The sequence below is a fragment of the Pongo pygmaeus genome, chromosome 2 (assembly GCF_028885625.2).
Source record: "Pongo pygmaeus isolate AG05252 chromosome 2, NHGRI_mPonPyg2-v2.0_pri, whole genome shotgun sequence".
NCBI lineage: Eukaryota > Metazoa > Chordata > Mammalia > Primates > Hominidae > Pongo > Pongo pygmaeus.
The window spans coordinates 166,549,606-166,566,569 of NC_085930.1; positions in this window are offsets into that span (position 1 = coordinate 166,549,606).

Sequence of the window (16,964 nt, forward strand, 5' to 3'; positions counted from 1 at the left end):
CATAGGTGGTGTTATTATCTCCATTTGACAATGGAAAAGAAACAACCAATGCACAAAGAGGTGACATGACGCTTCACTCCACCATGGATTGTAGTAAGTCATACCACTTTGCATCTTCCCTTCTAAGGGAGCAGGAGTGGGGCCCTAGGCCTCTTCTTTTGCACCCCCTGCCTACTGCAGTGCCTGACACATGGTACCTACTGAGTATACTGGGGGTCATTTCAGAAGGGCACAAGAATTCAGCTGCTTATTGTGTTTTCTGGCAATTGGCTATTCTCTCATTTGGTGACTTAGTTTTATATTTCAGAGATCAATTCTAGGGTGGACAGAGGAGAGTCGTCTGCCACAGGAGAAGGAAGCATCATGTAGGTTCCTGATGGAGACAGGGAGGAAAGGCGAGGGAATCCTTTCTTCTTCTTTGGGATGGGGGCAATCACTCCATGTGGCCATCTGTGACCCAGGGCAGCGTATCACTGAATGGCTCCAGTTCTTCAAGCCTGGACAGGATTGGCCGTAGTTCTGATGGGAGTGAATGGGTAGGGGAGGGTTAAGAGGAATAAAACAAAAGGTTTGGAACTGGTAACTCTGATGTATATGTGCATGTGTGCATGCGTGTGTGCATGTGTGTGTGTGTGTGTGTGCTGTGTCACAGAATGAACACTAGAGACTCAGGGCTGATTAACTTCACCAATCATACCCCAGAGAGGGGAAAAGCCAATCTCTCTGTGCCCCAGTGGTTTTGTCTACGGTGGGCGGTACAGGGGGTCATGGCTTCCCATGTGGAGCCCAGGCTTCCTATCCCAGCTGGCAGTGGAATCTGCGTTTCCAAGATCACAGAGACCCAGGCTCAAACTTGGTGTTGCCACTTATAAGCCAAGTGCCCTCTGGCAAGGAACTCACTCGTTCTGAGCCCCAGTTTGCACCTGTGTTAATGCTGGGTAACATACCTGTATTTCAGGGTTGGTGTCAGGGCTGGATGAGACAGCATACACAGACTATGGGCATGAGGCCCAGGCTGGGGCTCAGTGAAGAAGAAGGTGGAGCTTCATCTCAGGCTCCCGCAGCCCATGTGAACCCACGTGGACACTGCTCTATGCACATGTGATGCTTCTCTGCTATGAAGGCCTCAGCCCCTGGGCCCCCTCAGGCCCAGCTTTCCCCAGCAAGTGTTTCTTCTGCTTCAGGAGAAGCCTGCCTTCAGGGGCACCAAAGCCACATTGTATGCCTACTGGGTTGTCCTTTGCATGGCTTTAAGAAGCGGGATTCTACTCTGTTTCTGATATCCCATAATAAGAAATGATATATTTTGATACTTCTTTGATTTAATGGGTCTTTAGTATGCATGAGCTAGAATTTTGGAGACCATGGCTATAATTTGGGGCTTGTAGTTAAGTACAGGTCAGAGGCCGGACATAATTCACCACCGCTGTGTGTCCTTGGGTCTTCCATGTGTCCCATTCATTCTTTGACCAAGATTGCTTTAGGATGTTCTATTTGCTTCCTTATGTCCATGTCCATCTTCTGAATTCAGGCAAAGAATAATTCCACTTTAAAAGTTGCTTTAAGAAGCCACACTCTATGGATGGGGAAAATGGAGGTCGAAAGAGATTTAAGTAACACACGCAGGTAATTACAGAGGGTGAGTGGCAGATCCAGAGGAGTGAACAGGCCCCGGAGTTCCCAGAGTAGAATGTTTTTCAGCTCATGTTGCTATTGGCCTGCATTCGTGAGATGTTCCCGTGTCCATATACTTTCTATACAAATCAATGTTTTTTCTTCAAATTGACTCATATTTTTATTTCAATAAATTTATCTTAAAGGGAAATTTTATATCATGGCTTTATGAAAAGGCAGTATCACTTGCCATTAATAGGAAGTTATTAACTAAAGACAATGCAAAATAGTATATGAAATTTTAACTGTATATTGTTGCCTGGGCAAAGAAAACATGCTGGAAATCCATTCTCTTTTATTAGAAAGGATGATTGGCAGGTTTCAGGGATGTTAAAGGCCTAAGAGGACAAAACCAAAACTGATTCTGGACCTGATTCCAATGCTATCTAATGTCATCTTTACATCGGTGAGAAGAATTTTTCTCCAGTACAATCAGTAGTATAATTCTCACACTTGGAGACCACTGCAGTGGACAATGTAGCCATATCAGATCCCCTTGTTTCTTTAGAGGTCAGCAGACTCCTCATCTTTCCTTGACCAGCAAGCTCCATCAAGAATATTAAACTTAAAAACGGTTCATAGACATTTTGTTTAGTGACCAAATACCCAACGAACGCCTGACTCCCCTTCATTTTCTCATGTTGAAGAATACATGTTGAATTTAAGCATACATTTTCATAAATTTTCTTATGGACTATTTTGTTCACCTTAGAAACAATGTCAAGGTAATTAAATTTTAAATAATAAGTCAGGGAAGTTGGTCTCAGCAATGGAAAATGCTGTGATTTAAATTGCCAATATACAAATACTTTTAGTTCTTGAAAACCACTGCCAACTGTGCCTGCCGGAAGTTAAATTCTCAATAGCTTGCTATGATTGATGCAGGCATTAGTCATTTAAAAAAAAAAAAAAAGGCGAGCTAAGTAATTTGCATCCAAAGGATGACATCAGTTAACACCATGAACTTGTTGTTCTAGAAACTGACCACTAGATGGAGAACTTGCAATTCAAAAATAAAAGAACTCAGCCTCTTCGGTGCAAACATTTTACCAATGGATCTATTGTACTTACAAACCTGCATCTACACAAGTGAGAAGGTACTACTTGCCCTGAAGATGGTATTCTTTTCTTTTTCTACCAGACTTTGATATTCCTCTCCCTCTTTCCTCAGGACAGGTCACTTCTCCCCACAGTGAGTGTTTCTGTGTGAGTTCACCTTTAAAACTTTGAGCATGTCATTATTGTATTCACAGCCCTGTAACTGAGTGGAAAAATGTGTTCCTTAAGATGTGGTCTCTTTCTTCCCCCTGCCTTGACACTACTCACTCCTGAGCACAAGGGCTTCACATCATCAAGTCTCATTCCTGAATGCGAATCCAATGCAGCCTGCAAGAGCACCTTGATTTGTAGGAAATTTTTTTCTTCTCCATGAATTACACACCATCTTTATTCTCCGCTATGATAACAGCAATAAATCCTCTTTAAAGTTTTTTTTAAAGGAATTCCATATCAATGGAGTGGTTGTTCTTTTACCAACTCTTTAAATATGGCTATAATGAGATATATGAGCCCAGTTCTCAGAGTGAGGACAGGATGTAGGAGTGACACCTTCATGCAATAGGGTCTAAAACAATAGAATACATTGAGATCATTGCAGCAAATCAGTGAGTTTATTTGGAAGTTCTAATTTAGGGCTATCTCTTTCCCCCATGGCTAATGGTGGGTATGTGCATGTATGCATGCATATGTGTGTGTGTGTGCGCATATGTGCGCATGTGTGTGCGTGTGTGCATATTGGTGTGGCATAAAGGGGGAGGGCAGAAGAACTGAAACATTTACTTATTTTCTTTCTGTATAAATAGGCATGCGAACAAAATCAAGCACAAAAGAGATTCTTTGTGGCTGGGGTTTCCTGGCTGCAGCCCCAGAACCTAAGAACCGAAAGCTCCATTCCCAAGTGGACTCTCCTAATTTGCTAAATAACCTTGGGCAAGTCACTTAACCTTCCCAAACCTCAGTTTCTCCATCTATAAAGGAGGATGCAGAGCGCTCTCTTTTCCCAGCTTCTCCGGGAAGTTGTGAGGATTAATGATAAGAGAAAGGCAGTCAAGGGTCTGGAGTTTCTTTAAGAAAGGTGCTGCTTACCCTTGGATGAGAGTCCTAAAAATAAAAAAATAAACACCAGCAGTCCAGGCCAAAGTTGCAAGGGCTGTGTGCCTTGTGGTTTCCACATTTTCTATTCCTCAAAGAGGGTTGGCGGGGACCAAACAAAACAAAACACCTAATAAAGCCTTTGTCTGACAAAATTCTCACTGGATTTTTTCCGATTACTCTGTGTCTATAGATGAAATGATTTTTAAACGTCCTGAAAAAACTGAAAGGAAAAAATGTCTCTGCCCAAAGACGCCAGGCATTCCTGCCTAGCCCTTCATCGCACGGAGAGGAAAGAACTCGTCTGACAATTAGCCTTCTATTTTGGTGACAGTAATTATCACCATTAGGGGCTTTGCTTTTGCTCTTATGATGAAATATATATTCATGCTGCAGAGGCTCCAATTTGAGGACTATTTGGGCAGAACCCAAAATGCAAGGAAAGGATCGATTTTAACCTATTTTAAAACATTTGATCTAATTTGATATTTCTAGTTTTCAATGGCTTACAGCAAATAGATGAAAATAAATGTCTTGTCACATGTTGTGCTGTGGACTATGCCTTTTGGTTTTCAAAGACTCCTGAAAACAGGAGGAGAATCCTCTATTAGCTGTGTCTGATGCCTCAGGATTTTCCAGCTGTCGTTGTTCAAAGGTCTATCTTTTGGAGCCTGGTGGAATGACCAAGTGGATTATTTGCTCTAAAATTCTGTAAGTGATCTGTTTCTGAGTCTTTTGGCTAAAATAATTAAAAGGGATGGGGCAGAGAGGGAAGCAGCAAGTCCACACAAGTATTTGTGGGTGTATATGCATTCTTGTGCATATTTTCAGGCCAGACATACAATTCTGATTATTTGGAGAGGAGGAAGAACAATGAATAAGCATGGATCGTGCTGCTACTATCCTCCTTTTAAGAAGTCTAATTCTTGTAGTGGCCCACTGCTTTGAAGAAGGCTTTCATCTCTAAATAATTAATTTGCCTTTATGCAAGCGTATTTGCCTCTTACAAATCCTAAAACACAACACTGAAGACCCAGGCTCAGCAAACCCGCTTTCAAGCACATAAATAATTGCCTTGGAATAATTAACAATTAACCTTGGTAAAAGGAGAGCTAAACATTAGTATACTATATTAATTCAAAACAGATATTAGCTGTTTGGTGTTAGAAAATGTTATAAACCTATATACAGTTATAAACCTACATGGTCAGTAAGTTTAGTTAGCTGGAATATGTTAACTGGTAGTTTTGATGTAAATATTTAACCCATTTGCTTCAATCTATTTCACAAGCATTTATGCAAACTGGCCTTTTCTTTTCTTTTCTTTTTTTTTTTTTTTAATGAAGGCCCTGAAATCAAGAAGAACTGGGATTGAGACTATAAATGGCTTATCAGGGTTCCTCACTCCACCTGTAGCAAAACTCAGCACAGATGGTCTATGACAATGGATGAACAGCATATTCTTCACATGTAAAGAATTTGGGTGTGAAATACACATGAGCAAAATTTCATCCACTGGGCTGCTGGATTCATGGTGGGGAGGGTTTTTTGTAAAGAAATATACTAAGACAGACCGGGCACAGTGGCTCACACCTGTAATCCTAGCTACTCAGGTGGCTGAGGCAGGAGTATCATTTGAACCCAGGAGGCCGAGGCTGCAGTGAATTGAGATCACGCCGCTGTACTCCAGCCTTGATGACCAAGTGAGACTCCATCTCAAAAAAATATATACATAATATAGTGACCAGCCTGGCCAATATAGTGAAACTCCATCTCTACTAAAAGTACAAAAAAAATAGCCAGGCATGGTGGCACATGCCTGTAGTTTCAGCTACTCAGGAGGCTGAGGCAGGAGAATTGTTTGAACCTGGGAAGCAGAGGTTGCAGTGAGCCGAGATCATGCCACTGCGCTCCAACCTGGGCAACAGAGGCAGACTCCATTGTCTCCTCTGTTGAGAGAGCCATGGAACAGATTCCCCCTCAGAGCCTTCAGAAGGAACCAACCCTGCCTACATCTTGATTTTGGACTTCTGGCCTCCTGAACTGTGAAAGAATAAATTTCTGTTGTTTAAGTCAATCAGTTTGTGGTACTTATTGTTACGTCAGCCCTAGCAAACTAACACACAAGGGTGCTATGATATTACCTCTATTTCACATATAAGAAACTTGCCCAACATGATCTAGTTAGTTGGCAATGGGTCCTGGATTCAAACTCCAGCCTGGTGCCAGGGTCTATATGCTTTTGCCAACACTTTCCAGATCACTGTGCACATGATGTTGCAAATTTGATCCCTTCTCTCTTTAGTCTAAGTTCTATTGGAACAAACGTTATGGCCTCATGTCTGCCGGGTGGAGAGACCAAACTGTAACACACTCACCTGTGTGTGTATATATACGTACATACGTATATATACGGGTATATATATACGCGTATATATGTGTATGTATGCGTATATATATACGTATATACGTATATATATGCGTATATATATACACACACATATATATGTATGTATATACATATATATGTGTATATATATGTGTGTGTGTGTGTATATCTATATATAGAGAGAGAGAGAACGAGAGAGAGAGAGAGAAATCCTTGGTTTCTCAGCCTTGTCTGTCTCCATTACCATCCTCATCGGGTAACAATATGAAAATGTTGTGCCCACCCTTGTCACTTTACAGCAAAGGGGCAGAAGCCTGGACGATGTTCTCCGAGCATCATTCTCATTCCCACCCCTGCTCTGCTTTTAGATATTACCTCATTCCCTTTCAACTCAGCCAACAGAGCTTGAGATAGGGAGGATAGAGCAAGGGGGCACTCCCACACAGGGAGTTATGGAGTTCTGCTCCATCCCCAGGGTCCCAGAGCCATCAAGCCCTAGTGTCTCCCTGTTATCCTCATAAAACTGACTCCTTCACACCAACTCCTCTGGTCTAAAGTTTGACTTCAACATCAGCTGACATGCTCTTGATCCTCACTGATTTTCTGACATCTTGGGGTTCGCTTTGTCCTAACCTTGTTCCCCCAGCTCAAGTTTGAGTTTATCACTGCTGAAGGGATGTATCCGCTGGAAGTATTCCAGGCCATACATTCAAGGAAGAGCAGCTCCACTCATGGCTGGTGCAGCTGACTGAGCCCACTCCCTCCCACAGGCTATCAAACATCTGGCATTGGACCTCCCTCTCTCTGTAGGCCCCTGTCCCCAAAGCTGCATTGGTGCTTGTGATTTTTATTTTAAAAGAAACTTTTTTCCTGGACTCACAAAGGCGGGTGATGCCTCTGCTTGCCTCACTTTTGTGTGTGTGTGGTGGTGAATTTGGTCGTTTCTGCACTTGTTTTGTGATTGTTGATATTATTCTTATGAATTGAAATCCCAGAAGAATGTGTACCAGGCAGGTTCACTAGACTTGTCCTTTGAAAAAGCCCACACAGACTTTTTTCTGCAGAACTTCCTTTCTGCCACTAGATTTAATCTTTAAAGATAGCGATGGGGGTGTCAGGGTAAAAAGTGACACAAACAAAACTTCTTGTGTTGGGCACATTTCCTTAGCCTCCGAGATTTTTCAACAGGCTGGCTTTCAGGAAACAATTCTGTTAGAATTCTTGGTAAACTCACCACTGTCTTAAATTGCTTTTAGCTGGTTTGTATCAAGAGCAAGGCAAGGAGAGAGGCAGAATAAATTTCCCCTGGATGAGCTGTATCCTAAAGTGGTATTCCCAGCAAGAGTAAGGGACAAGCAGGGAGAGCCAGGAATTGTCAGCATTGATGAATATTGATTATGTATATACCTGGTGCTGGACAGCTAAGGCACAGGAGTGATGATCAGAAAGCAAGGGACAGGGGATTTTGGAAGCATTATAAATGGTTGTGTTAAAATGAGGTAGCTCATGAGCCTGCAGATAAGGTATCAAAAAGGAGAAGGCAGGTGGACTCTCCTAGGACCATAATATTAAGGTATCCCTGGAATAATTGAATTGATGAAGGAAGGAAAGAGTTGAAGACTATGGAAGAAGAAGGTATTAGCTGGTGGTTTGCCTACTGTAGACAGAGCACTTTTTTGGCTGTTGATTTCCTTGCTTTTTTTTTTTTTTGCCAGATTGCATGTTTGAAATTTTCTTTTTTGATCTTTAAATAGTCCTGGGGGAAACACTTATAAGGCAGACAAGATGTTTGCAAACTTTTGTATTTTTCATTAAAAAATAAAAATTACAGAGGAGATTGTAGACCAGATCAGTTGTAGTATAATTAGCTAAGCAAATCCACCCTTTCCTCTGCCATGATTAAAGTGAGGTCATTCACCTTAGTTTGTCTATCAGTAAATTGTGGATGCTACATTTTACCAACTAGCTGACTTGGTATTTAAAAGGATTTTAAGCATCTCTAAAACTCTATATTATATAGTAATAAGATTTATAGCTCTGTACATTTTCTGCAGTGATAGAAAGTTACTGCTCTATATCATCATTATTCTGAAATCTTCAGGTCTTTGCAATAATTTAAGACTGTGACAATGAAGGATTTAGCCAAAGAATCTGGCATATTGCTCTTTTCTTATTTTGCATAAGGTTTTGAATTAATGCAATTGTAATTTTAAGAAATAGTGCTTATATTTCTCAATACCAAGTGCAATTATTAAATTTTTATACTTCTGCTGTATTTCTTAACCCTTTATAAGCATTTTAAAACATGCTTTCTCTATTGTTTTCCTAAATAGGCTTTTGTGGCTATTATTAAAGCACCATTGGTCTCATTGACCAGCTGCCATTCAGTATTTACCAATAAGCAGACAGGCATGAAAGGCCAGATTTGCTTACATGACAGTGATTGTGAGAAACATTTGTAGCACTTTTTTTTTTGAGACAGGGTCTTGCTCTTTTGCCCAGGCTGGAGCGCAGTGGCGCGATCTTGGCTCACTGCAACCTCTGCCTCCAGGGTTCAGGAGATTCTCCTGCCTCAGCCTCCCAAGTAGCTTGGACTACAGGTGCGTACCACTACGCCCGGCTAATTTTTTGTATTTTTACTAGAGACAGGGTTTCACCGTGTTAGCCAGGATAATCTTGATCTCCTGACCTTGTGATCCACCTGCTTCAGCCTCCCAAAGTGATGGTATTACAGGCGTGAGCCACCGCACCCAGCTATGTAGCACACTGTTTTTAAAGGCAGCTTCACTTCCACTAGAAGGAATAGCTGAGTCTCAGACATTTCTTTAAATTTTATTGTAGTTTTCTATTACATTCCTAAATAAGATGAAAAAATACTTAGGAAATCCACAGATTTCTAATGAAATAATAGTTTTTTGTCTATAATTGAGAAACACAATCTGATAGTTATGCTGACTACTGAACAGGTCAAAGAAGCACTTTTTAAAAGCATCATGTTCTCAGAGGAAGGAAATAGCATTTTGTGAATACCTACGGTAAGCCCAGGCACTGTGCTAAATGCTTCTCTAAACTGTCAAATAAAATACTATTTACAAGGCCATGGCATGGTGTAGTGGGTCAAATTGTGTCCCTGCCCCCAAAGATATGTTTAAGTCCTAAACCAAATGTGACCTTATTTGGAAATAAGGTTTTTGCAGATTTAATTGAGTTAAGATGACACCATAGTGAATCAGAATGAGCCCGGAATTCAATGACTGGTGTCCTTATAAGAGAAAGGCAAAGGAGATTGGACATAGAGATACACGGGGAAGAAGGTCATGTGATGACAGAGGTGATTGGAGTAGTGCACACACAAGCCAAGGGATGCCAAAGATTGCCTGCAACCATCAGGAGCTAGGAGAGAGGCATGGAACAGATTCTCCCTCAGAGCCTCCAAAAGGAACCAACCCTGCCCACATCTTGATTTTGGACTTCTGGCCTCCTGAACTGTGAAAGAATAAATTTCTGTTGTTTAAGTCACCCAGTTTGTGGTACTTATTATTACATTAGCCCTAGCAAGCTAACACACAAGTGTGCTATGATATTACCTCTATTTCACATACAAGAAACTTGCCCAACATGATCTAGTTAGTTGGCAGTGGGTCCTGGATTCAAACTCTAGCCTGGTGCCAGGGTCTATATGCTTTTCCAACACTTTCCAGATCACTGTGCACATGATGTTGCAAATTTGATCCCTTCTTTCTTTAGTCTAAGTTCTATGGAAACAAACGTTATGGCCTCATGTCTGTAGGATGGAGAAACCACCCTGCAGCACACTGACCTATTTTTAGTACTATTAGTAAGGAAGACCCTATGGACTGAAGCCAGCTCCTGGCATATCACAGAGTGTCCCTTATGACAGCAAACTGATGTGAAATTATGCATGAAGTGGTCAAATATTTGAAACATTACAACTAGATTAATTTTCCATCTTTGATGAGACCTATAAAGATGTTTGCTGCTGTCACTAACCCTAATTCCTACTGAGTTCCTAGGACAAATAGTAGATCCAGGGAAAATTACTGTTACTTTCAGACATCAGCTGTTTGGCTTTTCAGTTTATACTGCTTTCCCCAAAAGATTTAATTTTTGTTTCCTAAAGATTTAAATTTTGTTTCCTAAAACCCATATAAAAAATTAAAATTCAATTAAGGCTTCTGTAACCTATGCATAATATTAGTTTATTTGGAAGCATCTATCCATGAAATAATAAATCGAATGTGGATCTTTTGGTGTTATTAACTTTTCTGCATTTGAATAAATTCAGAATATTTGATTTTGACAAATAAGGAATAATTTTCTAGTTCCAGGAATCATTGCTAGAGGTAGTTGTTTTTCTTCCAAATGAGTGGACTCATCTGGAAGTCAGGGAAGTCAGACCAGGTTGTAAGTAAAACACGACTAGACTTCGGTGCTGGTGGAGAAGGAAGAGGAGGATCTGGTCCAGAAGAGCTCTCAGGGCTGTGGTTCCTCTCCACCTGGGCAGGGGACAAGTCATGCTGAAGGTGTAGAAGGGCAAGAAGGATGGAGCCCTCCTGAAAGCTCTGTGAACTCCAAGACAACCAGGTCCTTTCTTGCCCAACAGTGAGGCTCAGCAGGAACCAGGATGCTCCATCCAAATAAATCCCCAATCATTTAAAAGCTTATAGAAAAAGCCACTCATATGTTAACTTTTCAAATATGACATTGGCTGCTGGCTTCAAACTGGTGTATTATAGTCAGGTTGTATCAATAAGCTGTATCTTTCAGGTCACAAGCATCAGTCACTTTAGCAGACAGGCAGGCTACTGAAAAAGAAAGTCTTGGAATAGAGTGGCACTTGCTTGAAGAATCTCATGCTCCATACAAAGGGTTTCACGGGGGCCTCACCGGAACAATGGCAGTATCGAATTTTGAATCTTTTATTTTCCAATCTCAACTCATCCTTGTGTGCACTGTAGAATATCTACCAAACACACATTTGACCACACAGTGCCTCCTTTCAGACAGCTTGGCCTAGAGCATCATGTTTCCCCTATTCACCCCACAGTTCTGACCAAGAGGGCAGGAAGGCGTATCCTGGCCTCTTCTTCAGCAGCTGTGGACTAGTCGTTGGCATTGTGAGCAGAGTGTCACTGAACCATTGCTCTAGATCAGGGATATACGCTATGGAGCAAAGGTGGAAGTGGCAATATGAGTCCCCAGGAGGAGTGATTTCAGAGCACTGTGGAACCCTGGGATGGGATGAGTGAACCTGGGAATGTTCCAACATGCCCCAGGTGCTTCTGACTGTCCCTCTCCCACTAGTAGAGATAAGCATCTCCAGGTAAACAAACCCTAGCCTCTTAGTACCTGTATAGTGCAAATGAAAAATAGAAGAATAACAAATTCTTTTTTTGGTCAATATTTCCTCCTTTCACCATTTTGCAGTAAATAGTGGGCAAAGAGATGGTTTGCTTACAGATGCACAGGTATTTCCAAGTGTGACGAGGCGGTAATGTTGTCTTTTTTTATTTCCCTCTTCTTAAGTGTTTATATTCTCTTTATTATATCATTCTCCCACCCACTTGATTCTTGTCTTGTTTCTTTGATTTAGAAAATTGTTTTTGAACTTTTAGACAAGTACAGAGAATAATTAAACATCTTTACCCATTTCCAAGAATTAATAAATATTTATGTTTTGCCATATTTCCTTCAGATCTTTTAAAAAGCTTTTGTTGAGGCAGAATTTATATGCTCTACAGTTCACCTATTTAAAGTGTACAATTCAATGGTTTTTGGTATAATATATTCTTTTTTAAAATTATGGTAAACTATATATGACACAAAATTTGCCATTTTAACCATTTTAGGTGTACAATTTAGTGTCATTAATTACATTCATAATATTGTGCAACTACCACCACTATGGTTTTCACCACCAAAATTTGATCATCACCCTAAACAGAAACTTCATAACCATTGAACAAGTTCTCATTCTCCCTTTCCTTTGACCTTGGTAATCTCTAATATACTTTCTGTTTCTATGAATTTGCTTGTTCTAGACATTTCATGTAAGTGGAATCATACAATATTCATTCTTTTGTATCTGGCTTATTTCACTTAGCAAAATGTTTCCAAGGTTCATCCATATTGTAACATGTGTCAGAATTTCATTTCTTTTTATGGCTAAATAATAGTCCATTGTATATATAGATCACATTTGAAAAATCCATTCATCAGCTGGTGGACACTTGGGTTGCTTCCATCTTTTGCTATTGTGAATAATCTTGTAATGAACATTGGCATATAGTTACCTGTTTGAGTCCCTGATTTCGGTTCCTTTGGGTATATAATTAGATGTGGAATGGCTGGGTCATGTATAACTCTATGGTTAGCTTTTTGAGGAACTACCAAACTGTCTTTCATAACAGATGTACCATTTTCCCACAAGCAAGGCATGAGAATTCCAATTTCTTCACATCTTTGCCAACACTTATTTTCCATTTTTTGATTTTAGTTTTGGTTGTTGTTACTGTTTTTTAAATAGCCATTTTAGTTGGTGTGAGTGAAGTATCTCATTGTGGTCTTGATTTGCATTTCCTAATGACTAATGATATTGAGCATCTTTTTATGTGTTTATTGGTTGTTTATCTTCTATGATGAAATGTTTATTCAAATTCTTTTCCCTTTTTAAAAAATTTGGGTTGTCTTTTTGTTGTTGCATTATAGGAGTTCTTTGCATGTTCTGAATGCTAAACCCTTATCAGATCATAGTTTCCAAATATTTTATCCCATTCTCTTGGTTATCTTTTCACTGTCTTGATAATGTCATTTGATGCTTAAGAGTTTTAAATTTTAATGAAGTCCACTTTATCTATTTTTCCTTTTGTTGTTCTTGCTTTTGGTATCCAGAACTTTTTTTAAGATGAGAAATAAAACACAGCTGGTAAAGATGCTGTTCCCTCTGTATTCTTCCCCAATTCAGCTCCCCTTCCACCCTAGAGGCTACCATTATCGCAAATTTGATGCAACATTTCCTACTCATGTTTTAATATAATCAATACTTACATATACATAAATCACAAACAACATTCTTTTGTATACTTTTAAAATTATACATACATTTTATCATTTTTCTTTCTGCTCTTTTTTGAGCCCACATTTGAGACCTATTCATGTTGATCAATATTGACTTAGTTTATTCATTTTTGTGTTTATAATGTAGTCAGTCAAATGATTAGGAAGTCATATTCAAAATATTTAGCAACTGGCATGGCTCTGGAACCAACCAACACACATAAACAGCAGTAACTCTGTATCTATGTGTACCTGCACACACCTGGCTGAATACCAGCCCAGCTTCCACACTTTATTTACTCATTCCATTATTGTGAAAATTTAGATTGTTCTCAATTTTTCATGATTATAAATAATACTGCTAGAAATATTCTTGTAGACTTCTCTTCATGCATATGTGTGAGAATTTCTCTAGGATACATACTTAGGCTAGAATTGATGGGTGGTCTGCTACCCACATGTTCTATTTTATTTTCCCTGTTGTATCAGAATTGTGGCTAAGGCCTAAAGATTAGGACAAAAAATGTTAAGTTCCCAACATTCCATATAACCACTATGAAGTCATGTCATAGCAGTTGTGATCAGCTACTTTCCAGGAGGGCATACTGAGAAGCACCAATGCTAAGAATAGGTTATTCTAATCACTTCCACCCAAGTCAACTTAAGGAGAGAACAGGAAGAAAGGAGGGGGTCTTTGGAGGTAGTACTAAGTTCATGAAGAGAGGATATTCCCTCTCTTCACATAACCACAATATTCACCATAAAAGCCAAGGAAGGAAGACCAAAGATAATCACTGATAAAGGTTTTCTGGGCATCTTTCAGAATCATTCTCCTTCCCTTCCACACATAACTCAGTCAGAGTCTGGTCCTCTTTCATGGGAAATTGGGTGAAAGCCTGGACCTTCAGAGTGCCTGATGCTGCCAGAGTGTGGAGGAGGAGGCAGGAGAGAAGGTAGGACTGAGAGAGGGACACCTGCCCTCCCACCATTTAGCATGGCAAATATACCACTGCTGGTTTACATGAATTGAGAGAACATCATGGAGCATGCCTGGACTTCAGTCATCTTTGTAGTACTCCACCAGAGTGCCATTCTCTAGGGGAATATCATGCTCTGTCAAGACACTGAGGCAGGGTGGAGGAAGTGAAGGCAGGTTAGATTCCATGTCAGACAATTACTCAGGGGATAAGTTCCCATGGAGCCCTTCAAAGAATCCATACCTGCGCCCCATGAGAGCCCAGCAATTGGATGTTGCCATGTGGAGGAGGACATTAAGAGCTCATTGGCATGGGCCAGAGATGTAGCTAGCACTACAGAAAGAAGATTGCACCCTCACATAATCACATAGGAAATAACTTTGCTGTTTTCCCTTTTCTCTGGAGACATAGAAAGTTGCTATCTGAGAGTCTGCCAGCTGGGATTCCACCTCCACCAGCTAAGAGAGCCCTAGCAGTAGCTGTAGCCAAGAGAAGGAGGAAAAGAGCTTTGCATCAGATAAGAGACCAAAGCTTGTAAACAAGCAGGACTGAGTTTTAAACACACCAATAAGCAAAAGGGATAAAAGCTAGAGAATTTGGCCAAAGGTTATTAAGAGAGCTTGTCCTCAGCTGGCAGGGAGACTTAACATAGTGCAGTTTGGACATTCGTCAGAGGGAATAAAATCTCATCATGTTTATTATCCAATGAGACTAGACTGCTCAATAAACGAGGGAACCTCTGTAAACCAGTAACTGCCCAGGAGCTCTCCAATGGGAGCTAATTTATATTCTCCTCCTCAGGGAATGAGAGTTCCATTGACGATCTGATGGGTGTACAGTGATATCTTTAGTGTCATTTCTACTTGTTTAGGTCTTCTTGTTATTCATGAAAAGCATTGATTTAGGGCAAAAACATCAAGAAAACAATCTGACCAAAACCCCAGAAAATTGCCAAAAGAGTCATCATTATATTGGGTCCATTTTTATTTTCACAAAGAGAAATTAGCTTGCCCCAAAATATTAGTGTTGAAGTAGCCAAGAAAACTCACCCAGTTCAATATTTTTCCTTCATCAGAATCCTGGCTTCCTGAGGACCCCTAAAACCTCTTCCTTCCCCACTTCTACTCCTCTCCTCTCAGTGATGTCAGAGGCGTCTGAAGATATGAGCCTGCAGTCCTGGGAGGCTCTACCTCTGGCCTTTTGTTCAGAACGTCTTGCTGGGTGTCCTGCTGTCAATTTTCCACCTATTTGCCTTATCATGGACCTGCATCTCTGCTAGTGCTTAGCTTCTTCAGATGGACAACCAGCTGGCCTGCCAGCCTGGTTTTCAGCTGCAGATTTGCCTCCATGACGATGGTTTACAGCTGAAGCCAATGGGCTGGGACTGCATCTTGTCTTCTCCCCTCTGTCACCAACCCCCAGAGTCCAGTCTCCAGGTATCCTTGGTCCAGGAGGAGGGCTGGGTCCACCTTGAATCCATAGGAAGGGAGTTTGAACACATTCTGCCTGCAATCCCATTGCATTTTGTTTTTAACTTAAATGAATGAATTTGCAGGCTAATTGTTATCCTGCCACCCTCAGCTGACAGGGTGTATCAAGGGAACAGTCCTTGAAGGTAAAAGAGCAGTACAGCTGGATTTAAGTAATAATGCGTCTCTCACAAACCGCACAAGTTGCAGTTTGATGAAAATTACAGTCAAACCTTGTGTTGTAAAGGGCTGTTTACTGGAGGGAAGAAAAAAATCCTGTAAGATATAGAAATAGTATGTGAGACAAGCTGTCAGGGTGCTCGGAATCATTATGATGTGTAAAGAATTCCTTGACAATGACGGATCACCTCGGGAACATCTGAGCGGGGCCTTTTGTTTATCTTCAGTTGCCTTTGCATTTATGTCATGTCTTTCACTTGGGGGTGAGATTTCGTCTTTGAAAGTTGAAACGATTTTTAACTCCAGAAAGGTTTACTTGGTTTTCATGAACTTGTTTTTTTGTGTCCCCCCACCACACATCCCTCTTCTACTTCCCTCTCTCTCCCTATGCCTCTTTTCCTCCCTTCCAGCTGGGGTGTGTCAGTCCTGGATACCAGATGCAAAATGATTAAGCCAGTGCAGTTTTCCAAGTTGGACTCGTTATTGATTAGCACTTCCTAAATCAAACAGAATTGCTGATCGCTATTGCAGGGCATCCACCACTTGCTTGGGATCCAAGTTCTGTTGCAGTGTTTGTGCCTGAGCAGGCATGGGGGTTTTTGATGTGTTCTCCCAACTTAATCACTGCTGTTTCTTGCAAAGGAAGAAGAATGGCAACTTTCATCACCAATTCGTGTTTCTTAAGCTCCGACTGTGTGTGTGGCAGTGTGCAGTCACACAGGGGACTTTGACAATTAGCAGGAGCCACTGTCTTTACTCTCCTTAGCTGCAATAATTAATGCCTTAGGACATTTTTATGAGTTAGTATGTGCCTGGCACATGACACATAGTACTGAGAGTGTCAGTTACATATGACTCTCTTAAAAGGATGGAGAATTTAACAGAGGTCATTTTGTCCATTTGATTTGTAGATACATTAGCAGGCAATTTGAAATGTTAGTGAAATAAAATTAGAGAGGTTCTGTTTGCAAATCAGCCACTACCTAGTCATCTGTCCAAGAGTCTGAGGACCAACCTCACTCTTACATCACCCTGTCCCAATTTCTG